Source organism: Marmota flaviventris, unplaced genomic scaffold (assembly GCF_047511675.1).
Source record: "Marmota flaviventris isolate mMarFla1 unplaced genomic scaffold, mMarFla1.hap1 Scaffold_146, whole genome shotgun sequence".
Classification (NCBI taxonomy): domain Eukaryota; kingdom Metazoa; phylum Chordata; class Mammalia; order Rodentia; family Sciuridae; genus Marmota; species Marmota flaviventris.
Window position 1 is genome coordinate 103,843 of NW_027288030.1, and position 22,956 is coordinate 126,798.

Sequence of the window (22,956 nt, forward strand, 5' to 3'; positions counted from 1 at the left end):
TTAGCCCAGTTCAACTGGAGTGACCCCTGAGCCTTTTAATCGTGAGAACAGAAACCCAGCCAGTGATGGCATCTTCGACTCTCAGAGCTTATAAAGTGCTCACACTTGGCACCCCATTTAGTCCTTTAAAAGGAGAATAAGCAGGGATGAATAAGCCTTGAACAGATACCTGCACCTTTTTGAGGCTTTTTTTTTTTCTCATCTGCAAAATGTGGATAATGATACCACCTGAATAAAGAGATTTCAGAAGAAGGAAAGTTATCATTGCTAAAGCGGGCTACTATATAATAAATGGTCAACCCACCAAAAAGACATAACAATCTTTAATGTGAATGAATGTGAATCGCAACAAAGCTTACAAACATGTAACAAAAACTGATATCACTATAATAGTTGGAATCACCATTTCAGTAGAAATATCACTATTATAGTAAGAATCTACTATAGTAGTTGAAGAATTTAACACCCCTCCACCAGAAATGGAAAGATTCAGCAGCATTAAACCAGTAAAGATATAATAAATCTTGACAGCACCATCAATCTAATGAATCTGATATCTACAGAGTATCCATCAATAGGAGATTACATATTCTTCTCAAGTTCACATGGAATATTCATCAAAGTAAATAACATTTTATACCATAAAACAAGTCTCAACAAATACAAAATAACAAATAGAATGGAAACCACACAAGGTACATAAAGTCTGTATAAAACCCAATAAAATTGATTTTTTTTTTTTTTGCAGTACTGAACTCAGAGCATCCTGCATGGTAGGCAAGTACTCTGCCACTGGGTTACACCCCAAACCCAAGCTGTTAAATCTTTAGTTCTGACTAACCAAGAAAAAGAATAAAGATACAAATGACTAATATCATAAATGGAAGTGGAGCCAGACATTTAAGTGAAATCTAAAGGATAGTAATGGAATATTCTGAACAATTTGTTGCTTATAAATTTGATGATCTAGATTAAATGAGTCAATTTTATGAAGGACACAATCTACAAAAAACTCATCTAAGATTAAAGAGAGAACTTGAAAAGGGCCATTTCTATTTAAAATGACAAATCACTAATTAGAAACTTTCCAGAAATGAAAGCAGGAAGTACAGATTGTTTCATGGGCAACTTCAACCAATCATTTAAGAAATTCTACCAGTTTTCCACAATGTCTTCCAGAAAATAGAAGCAGAGGAAACACTTCCTAACTTATTTTGGGGGGGGGGGCAAAATTACACAAATGTTGAAAACGAACACATTACAAGAAAACCATAGACCAATATGTCTCATGGATATGGATGCAAAGTCCTCAACAAAATATTAGTAACTTGAACCAACAAAGTGAAAATTAAAAAGGTATATATGATGACCAAGTGAGATTTATCCCAGGTATTCAAGTCTAGATCAAAATTTGAAAATCAATTAAGGTAATCCAGAATGTCACCAGATGAAAAAAAGAAAAAAAACACATGTTCATCATCAGTAAACATGGAAGTACTTGACAAAATCCAATGCATTTTTATGATAAAAACTAGGAATAGAAGGGAGCTTGCTTAACTTGATAAAAAGCATAATATATATCCATATTATATATAATATAACAAAGCATAATATTCTCACACAGACACCCCCCCACACACACACACAGACACACACCCCTAGCCGGGCATGGTGGTGCATGTCTGTAATCCCAGCAGCTTGGGAGGCTGAGGCAGGAGGATTGTAAGTTTGAGCCAACCTCAACAACTTAGTGAGGGCTAAGCAAATTAGCAAGACCCTGCCTCAAAATAAAAATAAAATAAGGGCTGGGGATGTGGCTCAGTGGTTAAGCACCCCTGGATTCAATCCCTGGGGGAAAAAATAAAAGATAAAATATAGGTTATTGATTGAGAAGGAACCAGAACAACAGCAGAAAACACAAATATCTTCATTGAGGACATAATTGTCTTTTTAGAAAATCCCAGAGCATTAAGAAAAGTAATTCTGGAATTGTTATGTGATTAGAGCTAAAACGTAGGACAGAAGATTAATGTATAAAAGTCAGTTGTTTTCTACATGTCAGTAATGAACAATTGGAATTTGAAATTTAGAATACAATGCAACAAAAGTACTTCTAAATAAATCTAACAAAACATTTACAAAATGTGTATGAGAAAAACTACAAATATTTGAATAGAGATTTTTATATTTATGAATAGGGAGATTTAATATTGTTAATATGTTAGTTCACCCAACTTAATTTATAGATCCAAGATAATACTAATTAAAATCCCAGGAAATTGTTTTGCAGATATTGACAAATTGATTGTTCAGTTTATATAGATACTGGCCAAGACCCAGAATAGCCAACAAGTATTTATTAAAGGTAAAGCCAGAGGACTGATACTATCTGACTTCAAGACTTACTATAAAGGTAATAATTGAATATTGTGGTATTAGCAAAAGAATAAACAAATAGATCACTGAAATCAAATTGAGAATCAGAAATAGATACAAATATAGTCAACTGATATTTGCGAAGGAGCAAAGGCAATTTAACAGAGTAAGAATATTGTTTTAAACAATTGGTACTGGAACAACTGGATATCAACTAAAAAATCTAGACTGAGGTTTTATACTTTTCACAAAAATTCACTCAAAATGGATTATATGCCTAACTGTAAAATGCAAAACTATAAAAATCCTGTAAGGTAACAAAAGAAAAATTTGGTAACCTTGAGTTTGATTTTGAGTATTTAGGTGTTGAAAAACAATATTTATTTATGAAAAACAATATCCATTAAATAAAAATGATATTTGACATCATTAAAATTAATTTTTTATCCATGAGCAAGGTAGATCTTTCCATCTTCTAAGGTCTTCTTTGATTTCTCTCTGTAGGGTTCTGTAGTTTTCATTGAAGATTTGAATTTGGTGAAAACATACCTTATATACAAACAGAGATATGAAAAATTGTGGTGTATATGTGTATTAAGAATTTTAATGCAAAAAAGAGTACATGTATAATGGCATAAATTGGCATGAACATACTTTATATACAGAGATACGAAAAATTGTGCTCTATATGTGTAATAAGGATTGTAATGCATTCCATTGTTGTTGTGTATTTAAAAAGTAAATTTAAAAAATCAATTTTTTTGTATGTGAATAATAGAAAATTAAATTCTAGCTACAGACTAGTAGAAAATATTTGCAAAGGCATATCTGATTTAAAAAGACTCTTATCCAATATACACACAGATTTATTTTATTTTTAAAAAATATTTATTTTTAGGTGTAGATGGACACAACACAATGCCTTTATTTTTATGTGGTGCTGAGGATCGAACCTGGTCCCACTTGTGCTAGGCGAGCGTTCTACCGCTGAGCCACAATCCCAGCACACAACGAATTCTTAAAAGTGAATAAGCAACTAAATTAAAAAGTGGACTAAAGATCTGAATAGATGCTTCCCTGAAGAAGATGTATAGATAGCAAATAAACATATGAAAAGATGCTAAATAATTGGTACTGGAACAACTGGATATCAACTAAAAATCTAGATTGAGATTTTATACTTTTCACAAAAATTCACTCAAAATGGGTTATATGCCTAAATGACATTATGTTTCATCAGAGAATTGCAAATTAAAACACATACATACCACTACATTCCTATCAGAATAGCTACAATCCAGAACACGGACAACCCCAAATTCTTGTGAGGTTGTGGAGTAATAGGAACTCTCATTCATTTCAAGAGCCACTTTAGAAGACAGTTCGGCAGTTTTTTACAAAACTGAACATATTAATACCATCTGATTTAGTGATGAGCTCCTTGGTATTTACTTCAAAAGAGTTGAAAAGTTATATTCCTAGAAAAATATGTACATGAATGCTTAGAGCAGTTGTTCATAATTTCTAAAAGCTGGAAACAATCAAGGTATTTTTTAATAGGAGAATGGACAAACTCTAGTATATTCATAGAATAGATTATTACTCAGCAATAAAAACAAATGAGCTATCAAAACATAAAAAGATAGGAAAGAATCTTAAATATATAATGCAAAGTGAAGGAAGACTGTCTGAAAAGGCTACACACTATATGATTCCAACTAGATGACATTCTGGAAAAGACAAAATTATAGATACCATAAAATGATTAGTGGTTGCGAGGGATTGGGAGGGAAAGAGGAGCTATTTGGGAGCACAGGATTTGTAGGACAGTAAAATTATTTTGTATGTGTTGTGATGATGATGATGAATATGTGTTATTATGAATTTGTCAAAACCCTAGAACTATAAAACATAGAGAACTCTGATTTATGGACTAGAGTTAATGGATTTAGTTAATATAATGTATCAGTATGTGGCTAATCAACTGCAACAAATGTATCATTACAATGTATCTTACATTAATGTTAGAAATTAATGATAAGACAAACTGGAGGGGGGAGGTGAGGGGAGAAGAGGAAAAAGAATATATGAAAAGTGTACTTTTTGCTTTTTGATCTACAGATTGCTCTGAAAATAAATTCTATTAATTAAAAAAAAAGTAAGGGAATGCCTGAAAATAGGCAGAGTATTGAGAAAAATTCATAGCTTCAATTGGACATAACTTTCCTGTGTTTATATATGAATACACAATCAGTGTAACTCAACATCATGTACCACCACAAGAATGGGAAGTTATACTCCATGTATGTATAATATTCCAAAATACACTCTATTGTCATGTATGTCTAAAAAGAACAAATTTAAAAAAAATAGACAAATTGAGAGACTTTTTTTTCTACAAATAAAACAGGAAAAAAAATCGTCATGGCTTTAATAGTTGAGTAATAAGCATATCATATTCTGACGCTTACATTAAACATTATCAACTAAGTGTATTCTATTAAATTCAAAATAAATCAATAAAGAGTTTAAACAAATGAAAAATTATTTTCCCCAAAATTTTCAGTTAGACATGCAGAAGAATTTAAGAATATACTAAATCAAATCACTGTTCTAGATGGCTATATTATATTTGGCAAATGTTCAGAAATGTGCCCATACAAAATTATAAAGAATTATTTCAATTTCTAGACATGACAAAGTACTTATAAAATCTTGGTTATGTTCACCATGTTTCTATGAATATTTTCTATACTTATTTTTTCTATTGTATAAAACAAAAGATATAAATTCTTAGCAACATAGCATAAATAATTCAGCTATACACATTTTTTAGCCTTATTTTCTTTCAACACAAATATAATATATAAAGTATAATAATCTTCACAATAATATTGCTGGAAATTTATTGAAAAAATAATTGTTAGAAGTTTCAGCAGTTAAGTGGATCTACTAGATACAAAATGAATATTTTATCACATGATTAGTCTAAACTTTAGAAAGTAGGCATTTATGATTGTAATATAACTGTATGTAATCTAAATTCACTTTAAGGTATAAAGTTAATTTTCCTTTGAAAATGATTAAAATCAGTGAATCTAAAAAATTCCCTTAAATATTTCTGATACTCAAGCACTATTCCACCTTAAAGGTCATTAATAATCTTTGTACACTAAGGTTTTGGTTTAGTAGTAATCTGAATTTACTACTTAAGGTAAGCTAATTTTTATTTTGGCATTCTTTACCTACTTGTTCAAAATCAAGGTAGAATACTATGGTTTTGTGTTTCTAGTTAAAGTTCTATCTACAAGTTCTCAAATTCCATTTAAATTTAAGTTGAAAAAGATTGCAAAAAAATTGTGCTAATAGAATTTTAAACTTTTCAACATTTACATTTCTTTAAGAGGATTTGTGAGACCAAATAATATTTATGAGCCAAATAAATATGAACCAATAAAATTTCAATAAACTAGTTACATTCTATCATTCCATGGAAAGTAAAATGATATTTTATTTTTGAAATGTAAAAATGATACAGGATGAATTCTGTTAATGGAGAATTCATGTTAGATTATGCAGTCAAGTTGCATGTCTTTGCAATTTTCTGTACAACAGACAATGAAACTTGATTTGAATCTTATATTCTCTAATTAAAAGTCCAATTTAAAATTTAATAAAGTATATAATCAAATGGAGAAGAAACCACATGTTGCTTGAAATAGCTTTACAATATTTGGTATTTATGAAATCTTTTAAATTTATTCTTAGGTCTATTAGTTGCATTATGACTTCTATATATGGGAAAACTCAGATGATTTGTTCCAAAAAATTATTAAAATCCATGGCTTGGGTTGTGGCTCAGTGTTAGAGCGCTCGCCTAGCACATGTGAGGCCCTAGGTTCAATCCTCAGCTCCATATAAAAATAAATAAAATAAAGGTATAAAAAATTATCAAAATCCAATTTTGGAATTAACACCAAGATGAACTTCTTTCAAGAGTGGAAGCAGAGTGCGTAATGTTTGGAGCAACTGACTAAATCTCTGAGAGAAGCTGACACTCTGCTGGCATATGTAGCATCATCTGGGAATGTGTGTCATTAGCATTAGCTGAAACAAAGAAGGCTGGCATAGAGTTATAAAGTATATGTGAAGAACTTGTTCCAGTGATGGTAAATGACATCTATACTGTCCTGAAAAGTCATTAAAATGTTTTATACAAAAAAATGATAAGTTGAATAATAAGTAGATCATCAAAACCATCTTTTAAGAACAACCCTAATGGGTGCAAGATTAGAAATAATTACAATTATTATTTAGTGTGATCAATCATGTGTAGAACTGTTCCTTCATAACTTATCATTTTTATTTTTTGTTAAGATTGAACAAGCAATTCCATTTTGATTATGACAACTTTTGCATTTTCCCTTTTCAATCAAGATCTTTTTCCTGTAACCCTATTGATAAATCAGCCTGTAGTTAGATTTTGATTATCCCTTGTTGGCAGGATAGACCTGTCCTGGTTGTTGGTATGGTCTCATCTCACATTGGAAGACATGATTAATGACTAGTATTCAGTGGTAAACCCTTTTAGCCACATTTGAGCTACAAGGTGGTTTGGAAGAAGTGGTTCTCAGACTAAGTTTACCTGGAGTCCATTGTTAAGTTCATTTGTATCTGTTCTGTAGATAATGTCTATCATCTTGAAGCACCAGGTACACATTGTTTTTTAAGGAATTATATTTCTGCAAAAAAGTGGCAGGAAACAAGTATAAAAATGAAAAAGGAAAATAAAAAGGCAAGCCAACAAGAGCATAACAAATTTCATTTGCATAACAATTTTGAACCAAGAATCTAGTCTCAACAGTAAGCAACTGAATAATCAAATGACCAAATGGAGCTGGGTGAGACATTTTGCAGTAATTGAGCCTGTTCTCTTACTGCAAGCAATTGGGTCCAGTAACCTCAGAAACAGTATTAGCAATAACAGAAATTTTTTCTTATTTAACCAATAAACTATCTAGAGTAATGCTGCAATTTGATATTCCATGATTGCATTATTTAAATAATTTTGCAAAAAAGGGACCATTAGTATAATTTGATCAAATTAGGGATTCTGACAAAGTTACCATGTGTACCAAAAGATTTCTTAGATTAGAATCTGTCAATAGCTAGTCACAATAGATATTAATTGTAAAATCTTAACTACATGATTGTTCTGCCAAGTGAAAGGTAGGCATAAATGAGGGACAATCAATAGGGTAAGAGTCTCATTAGTATATAGAATCTTATTCTGACATTATTTTCTCAGCCTGTGTGTGGTTTGAATATTTCTGGTTATGGCACTGAGAAGTTTGGTGAAATTTCTATGCAGTCCACACATCAGTCATGAGGTTTGTCTCTTGAAATTTATATTCAAATTTCCAGCTTCAGTTTGTAGGGATCTAGAAAAAAGCAATTTCTATTAGTAATTTCATGGGAGAAAATTTGATTGGAGAAAACTAGATGAATTTAGGATCTAGTTCAATCTGTAGGTAGATTAAAAAAAAAAAAAGAAAATAAAAACCCCAAACCAAAGAGAGCTACAATATAAAACATGTGTGCTATAATTTTTCTGTAGAAACATATTTTTCTTTCTGTAGTCATACCATTTTTCACCAAAGATAATCAAAGAAAAACCAATGTGTTTATTAAACAAATTTAGTTTTATCAGATATGGTTTCAATAATATAAAAACAGCATGAAATTTACCTACTATGTATTAATCTCAGATTTAGAAACCTCTCAAGTCTAGAATGCCAAACCAAGGTTTTAGATTTCACCTGAAGTACCTAACCTCATGAGGTTCCTGAGTCTACTAGAAAGTGACAGTTTTATTCACCCATAGGTTTAGGAACCTCTGAAGTCAGGCATTCTGTGTATAGTTTTGAACATTCCAATGTTTCCATATATATTTTGTTATAAAGAGAACAGATTCTTATTGAACTTATAAAAATTGACTTATTTCTATAAAAAATAAACACAGCTTCTGAATTTGGGAAGAATCAAATAGGGAAGAAAAGAAGTAAATATTTCCACCTTTGTTTAGAAAAATATAACTTAGGGCTGGGGATGTGGCTCAAGCGGTAACCAGCTTGCCTGGCATGCGCAGGGCGCTGGGTTCGATCCTCAGCACCACATAAAATAAAAAAATAAAGATGTTGTGTCCACTGAAAACTGAAAAATAAATATCAAAAAATCTCTTTCTCTCTCAAAAAAAAAATAAAAATATAACTTACCAAATTGATGCAAAATATAGATCACGTAAAGAAAAGGTTTTTTTTCCTTAAATCTAGTCAACAAAAATGTTATGTAAAGAATCAACAATGTTTTAAATAAAAGTCACAAAACCCATACATTTTATTAGTTTCTTTGTTCTCATGTAATAAATTCTTGTTCTCTTTGATCTTCCCTAGCAGTTTTTTGAACCTATCAATTTCTTTATTTGAGTTCTGGAAATTTTATTTTAGTTAATTGATCTTAAAGTTACCACATAACTATATTTAGGAGTACTTGTTAGATATTTACAATTTAGCTAGTACTGACTGGAACAACAAACCTTCCAACGATCTTGAATTTAGAAAAACTTTTTTTGTTTGCCAGTCTGGTTGGTTGATTAATTAATTCACTTGGGAAACATTTTTAGAAATAATTTAAAAAATTATTCGCATTCTTTTTTAATTTTTGATTTCTGTTCCACATGACTGGCATAACAATTTTTATGTGGGACATAGAGATCCTTTGTTTGCTTGTTTGTTGTGTCATACTAGTTATCAAATCTAGGGCTTCATGCATCCTAGGCAAACACTAACACTGAGATACACCCCCAGTCTAGCTTGTTATTGTTCTGGGATCAAGATGTTGATGAAGGTATAAGGTTAGTTTAAAAAAAAAAAGCAGAACTGTTTTGTCACCCTAATTTTTTGTTGGCCAACAAACAAATTTTCATTGGAAACGGATGATTCTTAGGTGTCTAGTTTACCATAGAGTTGCTCCAAATTGCAAAACCATTAATTTGAAAGTTTTTTTTTCTTTTCTTTATTTTATTTTAGTTTTATTCTTTTTCAAGATTGTTTTGGCTATTCATGGTGTTTTAAGATTCTGTATGAATGTTAGGATTTTCTTTTTGTATATCTAAAAATAATCATTGGGATTTTGAAAGAGATTACATTGAATGTGTAGGTTACTTTGGGCAGTCTTGACATCTTTTTTTAATTTTTGATTTATTATATAGGACAACAGAATGTATTACAATTCATATTACACATATAGGGCACAAGTTTTCATATATCTGGTTGTACACAAAGTAGAGTCTTATCCTTCATGTCTTCTTACATGTATAGGGTAATGATGACCATTGCATTCCACTATCTTTCTCCCCCCATGTCCCCTCCCTTTCTCTCTCTCTCCTTTTCCCCTTTGCCCTATCTAGACTTCATTTAATCTCCCCCTCCCCCAGTATATTATGGATCAGAGAAATCATCTGGCATTTGGTTTTTGGGGGATTGGCATTATATTCTCCAGCTTCATCCATTTACCTGAAAATGCCAATCTCTTTTAATGTGGAATAATATTCCATTGTGTATATATATCACACTTTCTTTATCCATTCATCTACTGAAGGGCATCTAGGTTGGTTCCACAGTTTAAGATATTGTGAATTGTGTTGCTATAAACATTGATGTGGCTGGGTCCCTGTAGTATGCCGTTTTGAAGTCCTTTGGGTATAGACCGAGGAGAGGGATAGCTGGAACAAATGGTGGTTTCATTCCCAGTTTTCCAAGGAATCTCCATACTGCTTTCCATATTGGCTGCACCAATCTGCATCCTACCAGCAATGTATGAATTTGCCTTTCTCCCCACATCCTTGCCAACACTTATTGTTGTTTGTGTTCTTAATAGCTGCCATTCTGACTGGAGTGAGATGAAATCTTAGAGTAGTTTTTATTTACATTTCTATAATTGCTAGAGATGTTGAATATTTTTTTCATATATTTGTTGATTGATTGTATATCCTCTTCTAAGAAGTGTCTGTTCAGGTCCTTGGCCTATTTATTTATTGGGTTATTTGATTTTTTGGTGTTAAGATTTTTGAGTTCTTTATATATCCTAAAGATTAGTGCTCTATCTGACGTGTGTGTGGTAAGAATTTGTTTCCAATTAGTAGGCTCTCTATTCACCTCACTGATTGTTTCTTTTGCTGACAAGAAGCTTAAGGAAATTTTGCAACAGACACTACAGAAATACAAAAGATAATTAGAAATTATCTTGAAAACTTGTACTCCAATAAAATAGACAATATTGAAGGCATTGGCAAATTTCTAGAGTCATATAATTTGCCCAAATTGAATCAGGATGATATACACAATTTAAACAGATCAATTTCAAGTGAAGAAATAGAAGAGGCCATCAGAAGCCTACCAGCCAAGAAAAGCCCAGGACCAGATGAATACACAGTAGAGTTCTATAAGACCTTAAAGAAGAACTAATACCAATACTCTTCAATTTATTTCAGAAAAGAAAAAGAGGGAGCACCTCCAAACTCATTCTATGAGGCCAATATCACCCTGATTCCAAAACCAGGCAAAGACACATCACAAAAAAAGAAAACTTCAGACAAATATTTCTAATGAACATAGATGCAAAAATTCTCAATAAAGTTCTGGAAAATAGAATACAAAAACATATCCAAAAAATAACACATCATGATCAAGTTGGGTTCTTTCCAGGGATGCAAGGTTGGTTCAACACACAGAAATCAATAAATGTAATTCATCACATCAATAGACTCAAATATGAGAATCATATGATCATCTCAATAGATGTAGAAAAAGCATTTGACAAAATACAGCATCCCTTCATGTTCAAAACACTAGAAAAATTAGGGATAACAGGAACATATCTCAACATTGTAAAAGCTATCTATGCTAAGCCTCAGGCCAACATCATTCCAAATGGAGAAAAATTGAAAGCATTCCCTCTAAAAACTGGAACAAGACAGGGGTTCCCTCTTTCACCACTTCTATTTAACATAGTTCTTGAACACTGGCCAGAGCAATTAGAGAGATGAAAGAAATTAAAGGGATATGCATAGGAAAAGAAGAACTCAAATTAGCACCATTTGCTGACGATATGATTCTATACCTATAAGACCCAAAAAAGCTCCACCAGAACACTTCTGGAACTAGTAAATGAATTCAGCAAAGTAGCAGGATATAAAATCAACATCCACAAATCAAAGGCATTTCTGTATATCAGTGACAAATCCTCTGAAAGGGAAACGGGAAAAACTACCTCATTTACAATAGCCTCAAAAAAAAAAAAATAAAATAAAATACTTGGGAATCAACTTAATGAAAGAAGTAAAAATAAAATCTATACAATGAAAACTACAGAACACTAAAATAGGAAATTAAAGAAGACCTTAGAAGATGGAAAGATCTACATTGTTCTTGGATAGGCAGAATTAATATTATCAAAATGACCATACTATCTAAAGCACTATATAGATGTAATGCAATTCCAATCAAAATCCCAATGGCATTTCTCATAGAAATAGAAAAAGCAATCATGAAATTCATCTGGAAAAATAAGAGACCCAGAATAGCTAAAGAAACACTTAGCAAGAAGAGTGAAGAAGGTGGGATCACTATACCAGACCTCAAACTATACTACAGAGCACTAGTAACAAAACAGCATGGTTTGGCAACAAAATAGATGTGTAGACCAATGGTACAGAATAGAGGACACAGAGACTAACCCACATAGTTACAATTATCTTATATTTGTCAAATGCACCAATAACATGCATTGGAGAAAAGAGCCTCTTCAACAAATGGTGCTGGGCATATTGGAAATCCATATGCAACAAAATGAAATTGAATCCCTGTCTCTCACCATGCACAAAATTCAATTCAAAGTGGATCAAGAACCTAGGACTTAAACCAGAGACACTGTATCTATTAGAAGAAAAAGTAGGCCCAAATCTCCATCATGTGAGATTAAGCCCCATCTTCCTCAATAAGACTTCTATAGCACAAGAATTAATATCAAGAATCAATAAATGGGATGGTTTCAAACTAAAAAGCTTTTTCTCAGCAAAAGGCTTTTCTTTTTCTTATTTAGAAATTTGGCTCAAATGCCCAAAGAAAAACTTTTAATCAGGCTTTATCTTGTTTTCATTTCAATTTGTCTTTATCTTAATATAAGCAAAAAAGCCAGATTTAAAATAGGGGGAAAAAAGGTACACAGAGAGATTAAAAGAGAAAAAGAAGACAGAGGAAGGAGAGGTAAGAACATGCTTGAGAATGGACTATACTGTATTCCAGGTTGTAGTATATGAATAGGGACATCTTTTGTTGCACTTTAGAATTTTGGGATACCATTTGTTTCTTATTAATTGCATGAGAGCAAAGAAAATCCAATCAGCCATGTCAGGGAATATTAAGAGTGTGGGTAAAGTATTTTGGTTTGACACGTGTATGTGGCACAGGATTGTTTTTCCTTTTTCTTTTTTTCACTTTGTGAACAGCCTTTATCCTAGTTTGTCTGACCTGTGACCAAGGTTTCCCTAGTCGAACGGATATTGTCATGTGCCTGGTAGTCTCCTTCCTAGTGGTAATCGTTCCTGTCTATGACTAGCCAATCTTCACATGGAGACTATTCTCAGAGATGAAAATCTGTTAGATGGTGGCAGCTAGACTTGCAAATTTTAATTGGTCGTCCCATCTCTACCATTTAGAATGTTTAATTTTGGTCTGAGAAGATTTTTGAAACAAAATGGGGAGAAAAAAGTGTCATAAATCCATATCATTAAAGATTTATAGCCAAATAAAAATGAAACAAAACAAAATATATTCACAAGAAATTTTAAATTTAGGATGCAGATAAAACAAAATACATAACTATGTGTGCAGAACCAAAGAGAACTCACCAGAAGATGAAATCTTCATAAGCAACTTAAATTCTGTAGAAACCAGAGTACTCAAATCAGAAGGATATTGTTATATAGAAAGGGCTCACTAGAAAAAAAAATCTTTTTAGTCTTCAAAAGGATGCAACATCCTTTCTTAAGGTGGCCTTATCCAAATCAGATCCCAAATAAAGTCTCTAGGGAATTTCTACTAAAAAAAGATGGACTCGCCAGAGCAGAAAAGGGAAGCCATGGAGATGAAGAACACAAAGGGCTCAGTGTCAGAACCATACTCAGTTCTAGGAGGCTACAATTTCCTCTGAAGGTGGTCTTGCTTCAGACAAGACCAGATATGCCAACCTTAATAACAACCAGAGAGAGATTATCCGATGGAAAATGATATTTATTTGAAGAGAATAGCATTGCAATGGGAATGTTATTCATAATTTATCAACATGCTCAAAGAAGTTGAGGCAAGAGGAAGTTTTTAAAGGCAAATTTAGGATGATTACACAAGATATTTTGTAACAATAATCCTTGGATATGAAGATTAATAGCAAGGATCGTGGGAATTTGAGGTTGAACAGAGAGCAGCTGGGTAGATTTCCTTGCAGAAGTAGTTGTTATATAAGTACTTGTTGTGGTGGCCTTTTTGTAAGGTTATGGTCTGACAGTCAAATATGCACAATTACCCTTCCTTCATAAACTCCAAGACTTATTCCTTTTTTGTTAGGGTAGTCTTGAGGGACTCAGTTTTGATTCTGACAACTTTCACACAGTTGACCTGAGTTAGAATCATGAGGAAGTTTCCTCTGCTTTAACCCATATATGAAAGTAACCTGAACTAACCTGATGTTAGCCAACAGTCTATTTATTGTTCTATTTCTTCGTTTCCACCTTACAAAATGCACTCTTCTGCTATTTTCCAGTGGAAGCTCTAACCTTATTTTGTAAAGTGGAGGATTCTCTGATTTATAAATTGTGAATAAAATCCAATTAGATCTACAACTAAGTCTGTTGTAATTTTGGCATTTGAGGAGCTTCTTAGGACAACAAACCTATATCTTCGTTGCATTTCTTCCTGGTTTTGGTTGTGATCCTCTAGATACTAAACTTTACAGGCTTAATTAGCCCCATTCAATGCCTTGTCCTCTCATTCCTCTTTCTCTTTCTGCTCCTGTTTTCCTTCTTCCACCTCCATTCCCTCTACCATAATCATCCCTGCCCCAGAACATCTCTGAGACACTCATTCCACATGAGTCATGCTTATGTCTCCCTCTGCCTGCTTCTTACCCCTCCAACTTGGTCCTGGTCTCCTCTGGCATCCTTTCTGTCCCCACTTCTCCTTTTTTATTGCCCAAGGTGAGATAGACTCATGGCAGTATACGTGTAAAAATATGGTCAGGTTGGACACTGTAAAAGGGCAATTATATTAACATTCTACTTCTGTCATAAATTCTGTACTATTTGTATTATTTGCCATGTACATATACATGTTAATATTGATGTAATGTTTATGACACAAAAATTTTGTCTTATATTTTTTGACTCATACTCAAAGTAATTTTCTGATGGTCCTAGATTTCTATAATTATATTTAGAACTGCGTAGCAAACTAGAAAGTGGCCAAATATTGTATTTAACAATTAACTTTTACTGCATGTGCATTTATAAGTACAGATTGTCCCAACTGGTTTGACTGATGATTTTTCAACATTACTGTACTTTAAATTTTGATCTCTGCCTGGGCTAGTGTTTTGTGATATTATAGTCTCTTATGATACCAGGCAGTGACAGTAATCCCTGAGTCCCAGTTAGCTACAAGATATGGTGAGCAGTCAATACTCTACTGCATCAAGCTATGCTATGCATTAAATTAGATGTATTGAATGCATCTTAAGCTTATAATTTCAGTTTACAATGTATTTATCAGGATATAATTCAACTGTATGTGAAAGAGAATCTCTACTAATCTATTGAAAGGTATGTAAGGTTAATAAGGGTAATAAATTTACTTATTTATTATAACAAAATCTGCATGTAACATCCCAAATCATATCATTATTCTGTTTTATCCTTCTGAAAAAAATAGTTCAGTTGGAGAAATTCTGAATTTTAGGATGAATTGTGGGTTAAACTGTACTTGATTATGTTTTTTTATGGTTTGGGTTTTTTCCCCCACATTTTAAAATTGGTGCATTATAGTTTTACATAATGATGGGATTTGTTGTTACACATTTGTACATGCACAATATTATTTGAGTAATATCACTCCCTAGCACTTCCCCCTCCTTTCCCATCATGGTTTGAAGTTGATGATGATAATTTCAGTTGAAGGTTTTTCTACTTTGACCTTAGAATTAGTGTTTCTCAATTATGAGAACTATAACATTGACTAGGGAATGAGTGATTTCTACACACTTTCTTTCACTTGTTTCAATAAAATTATTTTATATAACATAAATCTTGGTGTGTTCTATGAAATTTTTTTTTTTTTTGCGTAAGAGGCTTTTTTCATGTTCATTTTATTGAATCCCTCCTCCAGTATGAATTATGTTATTTCCCTATTTCATTTCAACTACACCAAAGGTGTACTGCAATCCAATTCTGACACCATCTGCTCAGAGTTAGCACCAGAATTCCACATTTTTAAAGGCTCAGTCTCCAAGATTACCCTTACTTCATATGCCAGGCACATTTTGGGGGACCCCAAACCACTTGTACTTTGATAAACTGGCTGTAAATTTTGAAGTTTCCATGATTTTATCAGATTCAAGAATTCACCAAAAAGACTCATACAGCTTAAGTATGAGCCATACTATGATTAGAGTTTTATTATAAAATATACAACTTTATAACAGCTAAGTGAAGAAATACATAAGGAGAGGTAAGTAGGGATCCACAGCCCTCTCCCTGTGGAGTCCTGGATTGTTACCCTCCTGAACATGAAATTATTTAGCAATCATGAAGGACCCTTGAGCCCCACTGTTTAGAGGTTTTATTATATAGGTATATAATGCTTGATCAAATCATTAGCCACATAATTTAACTCAATCTTCTGCTTCCCATTCCCTTCCCAGGTTGGGCTGGCTCAAAATATTAACACTGTAATCACATGGTTGATCTTTTTGGTGAGCAGCTCCCTTCCTGGCGCTGCGTAAGGGCCATGACACTCACCTCATTAGTACAATAAATATACTCCTGTCACTCAGGAAATTCCAAAAGATTTGAAACTCTGCAGGAACCAGAAACAAATACCAGATATATTCTTTAAAAATATTAGCACATACTAATAGAAAGTAATTATTTTTATTAGATTTTCATCTATACATATGCTTTGATTGCAGATAATTACAACACATTTCCCATTATTTCCACATAACATTCAGGAAGCTCTCTTTTCATGATTCAGAGTTTCCTCTTTCAGGGCTGCCCCTCCTCTGAGTTTATTTGTGGATGTCAAGGCTGGATTTTTACACAATACTTGTCCATGGTGACCATAGATCCAGGGTTTCTCCCTAGTTTAGTTGACTTCTATTGTTGAAAGGATACATTAGGAATGAAGGCATCTCCACACTCATAAAATATATAGAATTTCTCCTCCATGTGAGTTCTCTAGTGTTCATGAAGTTTAAAACTATGACTGAAGGCTTTTTACATATTTATTACATTTATAATGGTGAGTTCTTCCATGTTGTTTAATTTTTAAAAAATGACTGTGATTTTAGTATGCCATTCGTGTAATTTTTTTCCTATTATTTCTTTTGTGAAAATAAATGTGAGTGCTCAGTGAAATACGAAATGTTTCCACAGTATCTTGTACTTTATTCTCATAATTAATCTAATAAACATAAGCTTAATCAGAACAAACAAGCTTTTATTCTGGGAAAAACAAAAAACAAACAAATGAAAAACAAAATGCCTGTTTTTACTACTCAAACCCTAGCCTAGTGCTTAGAACAGAATTGCCAGTTAGTAAAAATTTAATCCACAAATGTATTCATTCAAAAAATAGTCACCAAGTCTCCAGCACTCAGTGTTCTCCCTGTTGAAGCTCAAGTAGTAAGGAAGACATGAAATTGTGATCAGGAACACTGTATTCTAGTGAGTGACACACTAGATATAAGTAAACAAGGAAAAAAATCTTTAAGTAGCTGTAAGTGCTCTGAAGGATCATGGATGAGAGTGGAGAGTGGAGTGTTGTGTGGTGCTGTTCTGGACATTTGGATAAGTACATCAGTGTTGAGACTTACCCACTGGGCCCATGTGACATTTACTGTCATCTCCTAACCTTCTTGAGCAGGAACATATCAACATGATAATTTATGCATGAAAGCATTTTCCAACAGTAAAATACTTTATAAGATGATGCTAATAATTAGAGGTAGTGCCTGGAAAAATAATGAAAATGAGTCATGAATAGGGATTAGATTACAACCCTTTGATGGAGGTCCTAGAAAGACTGAATGGGGAAAATGGGGGGATATTGGCCATAAGGAGATAAACTTCCAGTTATAAGACAAGTTCTGGGTATTTAATATATAGCATAGTGACTGTAGTTAACACCATACTGTATACTCAAATTTACTAAGAGAATATATATTAAGTGTTCTTACCTCATCCTTACACAAAGGTAATAGATGTACTAACTAGCTTGATTACAGTGATCATTTCACAAAGTCTATGTATATCAAATCATTACATAGTACACTTTATGTACACAATTTTCATCTGTCAATTACATCTCAATAAAGATGGTAAAAAGTTTTTTTTGAGGACAAATCTTGTTAAGAGTAGAACAGTCTGGCATATTTTAAAATGGTCCTTTTCTTTTGTGGGAAGCACAAGGGTATTTTTCACTAATATTCATTTATAAGAACCTGGTAGAGCTTTGGGAGGTAAACTCATGGAAAGTGAAGCTCCCTCCTGGAGACTTTCTCTCTCATACTTGTCCAAACTAAGCCTCTAGCAATTCATCAATTACTGCTTGGGTTTCTTAGCACTGATTACCATGGAGGTTCTGTTGGTGGATTTCTGCTTAGTAAGTTGTGTTTTTCTCTATTTAACTGTGGATGTCTTCAACTTTAGGGGCTGAGGTTTGTCCTTATAACCTTACTTCTCTATGGATCTAAGAGGAGTTTCAAATTTAGGTTTTTAATACCATTTTCCAATAAAAGAAGGCAGAGGTCCTCAGAGAAATGGATGACACTAGAACTGGGGCATCAAAATACAGAACTAGATAAAATTAAAGTGCCAGAAAGAAAGAAAGTGTCCAACAAAATAAAACCCACCAAGATGGGATTTTGTCAAAGAAAAGAAAGCTACTGGCAAGATTCCCCAATGGCTAAAGCAGGAACAATAGAAATAAATAACATAGTACTGAATTATAACCAAAAGCTTAAGATAACTATCCAGGTGTCCATACTGGATGAACGAGTTGGAGTAAATAGAAAGCTCCTATTTAGAGGAATTCTCCCCAAATAATGCAGACAGTCATCGAGATGAAGCTAACTGCCAACTTCTTAGATGTGGGGTGTGCATAGGGATTTCCTCCTAAAGACTACATCAAGCATAGATGGGGCAAAATGCAAATTCCTGGAGGAGAAACCTGACAAACAACCTTATCCAAGTGGTCATAGTTAACATTAACAGGGAAAAACCATCTATAGAGCACATATGTATGATATCGAGTGTGAGAACAGCACCCTACCTCTAATCTTTTCCAGAACCAATAAGCCCAACTAAATTATGAGGAAAACATCAAGGAAATCTCAAATGGGGAACTTTATCCAACTTGACCAGTATAAACATTATTAAGATCATCAAAAATATGAAAGCCTAAAAATCTGTGATAGCCAGAAGAGCTGAAACATATCACTAGTAAATGTAAGCTGGTGTCCTGGTTGGGAATCTGGAACAGGGAAATTGGTAAATCTAAATAAAATATGAACTTCAGGTGGTAATAATTAATATTTGTTCACTAATTGTGACAAATGTACCACACTGATTTAAGATGTTAATAAGAGGGGGCTCTGGGAAGTCTCTATACTATTCTCTTCAAATTTTGTGTAAATCTTACATTGTTCTGAAATAAAAATTTATTAAAACATTTTGTTTTCAAATGTGTGTACGTTTAGTGTTAGTTATTAATAACTGACAATGATAACTGGCTGTACTTTTTTAAAAAAGAGCACACTGAAAAATAAAGAATATAGCCTATCTTTGTAGAATTTCAGGTATCACTTATTTTATGGCTTAGGTGTATAATTATTCATTATATTATTGTTACTTTTTATTGATGTGTTGCTGTGTCCTGGGCTCATATTCTAAAAAGTAAGTGACATTTCACCAGGAAAAGGTGTAGCCTTCAGATAATCTACATTACTTCATGGCTGAACATTTTCAAAATACTGGCTTTATTAAAAAAAGCTCCAATGGTGAATTGCTTCATTGTGACTGGATCACTTATTCCAAAACATTCTTTATTGTGTTTCCATGTTAGTTGTTGTAATGCAAATATTTGCCACTGGGAAAAAACATTCAAAGATTAGGAGAATATGAACAGAATTCATGACATGATGATATGATGTTTCACTGAAATGTTTGCTAAAACAGAAGCATTCCAAAGGCACTCAGATTGATAATTTACTTGATGACGCTCTACAGAAAGTAATCAGAGAAAAAAATGGAAGGATATTTTGAATGGTTTTAGACGTTTTATTCTGTGGGGAAAATATTACCTCTTTGAGTTATTATTTTGGAGGCACAAACAATAGAATGCTTCTAATTTTAATTGAATGAATAATATTGATTTAGCTAGTCATATAGCTAATGATAAAAAAGGGATATGTGACTTATTTGTATAATAAAATCCAAAAGAAATTTATAATGCTCCTAGGAAATCATGTTAAACCTGAAATACAATTATCAAAACCAGAAATAACACAGTTTTCTTTACCTTTAAATTTCTACAACAGCCATTGCCCATTGTTGGCAAATGTATAATATCACAAAGTATGTTCACATTAACTACACTGTCATAAAATAGAAGAAACTTTATTGACTTTATTCAAATGAAAGAAGAAATGGACACGGTCTAGCTCGGGATATTATCAACAAGTTAGAAACATCATAATGACCTAATAATGCTTCTCACTAGCGATATGACAATGCACAAATATGGCAGGTATAGAAAGCCTTTAGATTCCCTTCCTCAAAATGATGAATTCTTGCTTATAATAGTTAATGGTTACAATGCCTGTAAATGATATAGCTAGCTACCAATATTGCATATATTGTATATGTATGTGTGTATACTATATATACATAATATATATGTATATGTACACATTGTAATACACACATACACACACGTGTGTGTAGTAGTTTGTATATTTACATATAAATACACGAGCTTATTTATTGATAATAGAAATTCCATTATATATAAATAAAAATAAAATCAGTTATTGGTACTGATTGTACTAGTATGATAACTGATAAAAATACTGTTATTGTGTTAGTAATCACACACACACACACACACACACACACACATCAGTAACTGATAAGAAACAATATCAATGAGTGGATCATAAGAATTGCCAAATAGCAATTATGTCATTTGAAACAGTGTAATATGCATATTTTAACACTACAGTTGACTAAAAATAGAAAAGAGAGAAAAGAAAAACATAGATAAGATTAAGAATACTGTATAAAAGCCAGGTTTGCTGGCACACATCTGTAATCCCAGCAACTCTGGAGGCTGAGGCAAGTTCAAAGCCAGCCTCATCAATTTAGCTAGACCCATTCTCAAAATAAAACATAAAAAGGCTGGGGATGTGGCTCAGGGATAAAGCACCAGTGAGTTCAATCCCAGTAGGAAAAAGAAAATTATTTTTGTATAAAAGTACAAATATAGGAGAGACGAACATTTCCAATAAACGTACAATAAAACTGTAAACCTACAGAAATTATGTAATTTCCTAGAAAATGTAAACCAGCAAAATGGACCCTGAAGTAAGGAAAACATAAATAGTGCAAACAAAAAGTAGCATTAAGAACTCAGGATTAGGGAGGAAGAGCATGAGAAGATGATTACCTCTAGATAAGGAAGAGAGGTGGAAGAGAAAGGGAGGAGAAGGGGAATTGCATGAAGATGGAAGGAGACTCTCATGGTTATACAGAATACATGTATGACGATGTGAGGGGAAAAAAAAAAGAAGTGTGTCACATTAGATTGTGTAGAGAGAAGTGAGGGGAGGGGAGGGAAAGAGGGGAATGGAAGGACAGCAGAATAAAATAGACATTATTATCGCTGTGGGTATATTCGTGACTGCATGACCAACGTGATTCTGCAACCTGTACACTCAGAAAAATGAGAAATTATATCCCATCTGATTCAAACATATGATATGTCAAGATCATTGTACTGTCATGCGTAACTAATTAAAACAAATAAAAAAAATAAAGATGGGCAATACTTAAAAAAAAAAAAAAGAAGAAGAAGAAGAAGAACTCAGGGTTAATTGACCTTTAGTTAATTCTGAATTTATTATAAATGACCAAAGTCTAGGAACAAAACCAAAACCAAACAACCAAACCTCTCTTCATTTTGTGGTTTAATATGAAAAGTTAATATGGTTAACCTATTTCACCTAAGATGCTAATCCTTGTAAAAAAAAAAAATACCTGTTACTTCATTGTTATACGTCAAACTGGGACTTTCTTCAACGAAAATAAATATTCTTGATGTATTCGCTTTCATTAAGCCAGGAAAGTGAAATGTTAAGTTTCGGTTTCGTAGTAACAGTTGAAGGAGTGTCGCACATTTCGTAGTAACAGTTGAAGAAGTGTCGCACATTTCGTAGTAACAGTTGAAGGAATGTCGCTCTTTTCTAAGTCTTGCGCTTGGGACCACCCCGGGAAGCCGGGCCGCCACCCGCCACCCAGGAGGGCAGAGGGCGCCGCCCCCGCCGCCGCTCCCTCGTCGCCCCGTCGGCCCCGCCTGGGGAACTCACCGAAATAACGAACCCAAACTTGTAAAACCCCAGGCAAAGCCTCAACGAGAGGACGCTTTTAATAACATGTTTAAAAAGTGTTCTCTTAACAATAAAGAACAAACCTCACGAGAACACGCCAGCAAACGAGAACTTCCCTACTTCCTATTTCAGAAAAACTTCCGGGAGAAGTGCGGCAAAGAACCCCCCTTCAGCCATCTGCAAAGGACACGAGGGAAGCGAACCTCTCCTTCCCGGCGGACGCGGCCCAAGTGAGGCGAGGACTGAGTCTGACCAAGGGGACTTCCGTAAGCGAAATACGCACGCGCAATACACAGGTCAGAAAAGCGGGCTCTGGCGCCCCCTGCCGGTCCCAGGGCTCAGTGCCTCACGCACTGAGTTCATGGCTTCACAAGAGTCCCACCACATCACTGAAATGTTGGGTAAAAATTATACAATGCCACGATTTTTGAAATTCAAATTGAAATGGACCTATCTCTTACCTTGATCTGAAATGAACGGAGATAACCAGAAGCAAAGTAAAAGACCAATAATACAAGTCAATTGATTTCCTAATTTTACAATTGGAATTTGAAATTAAAAAAAAAAAATTATGACGAAATATCCCAA

At 33.3% G+C, this 22,956-nt stretch overlaps 1 long non-coding RNA gene across 1 annotated transcript; it reads right to left on the bottom strand.

The window, feature by feature from the left end:
- Positions 1 to 306: 306 nt before the first annotated feature.
- Positions 307 to 22,445, bottom strand: LOC139703977 (uncharacterized). The gene is made up of 3 exons (XR_011706053.1): positions 22,019 to 22,445; positions 7,022 to 7,118; positions 307 to 2,925 (listed from the first exon to the last, which is right to left on the bottom strand). It is a non-coding gene; the product is annotated as an uncharacterized lncRNA (long non-coding RNA).
- Between the last annotated feature and the right edge of the window lie 511 nt (positions 22,446 to 22,956).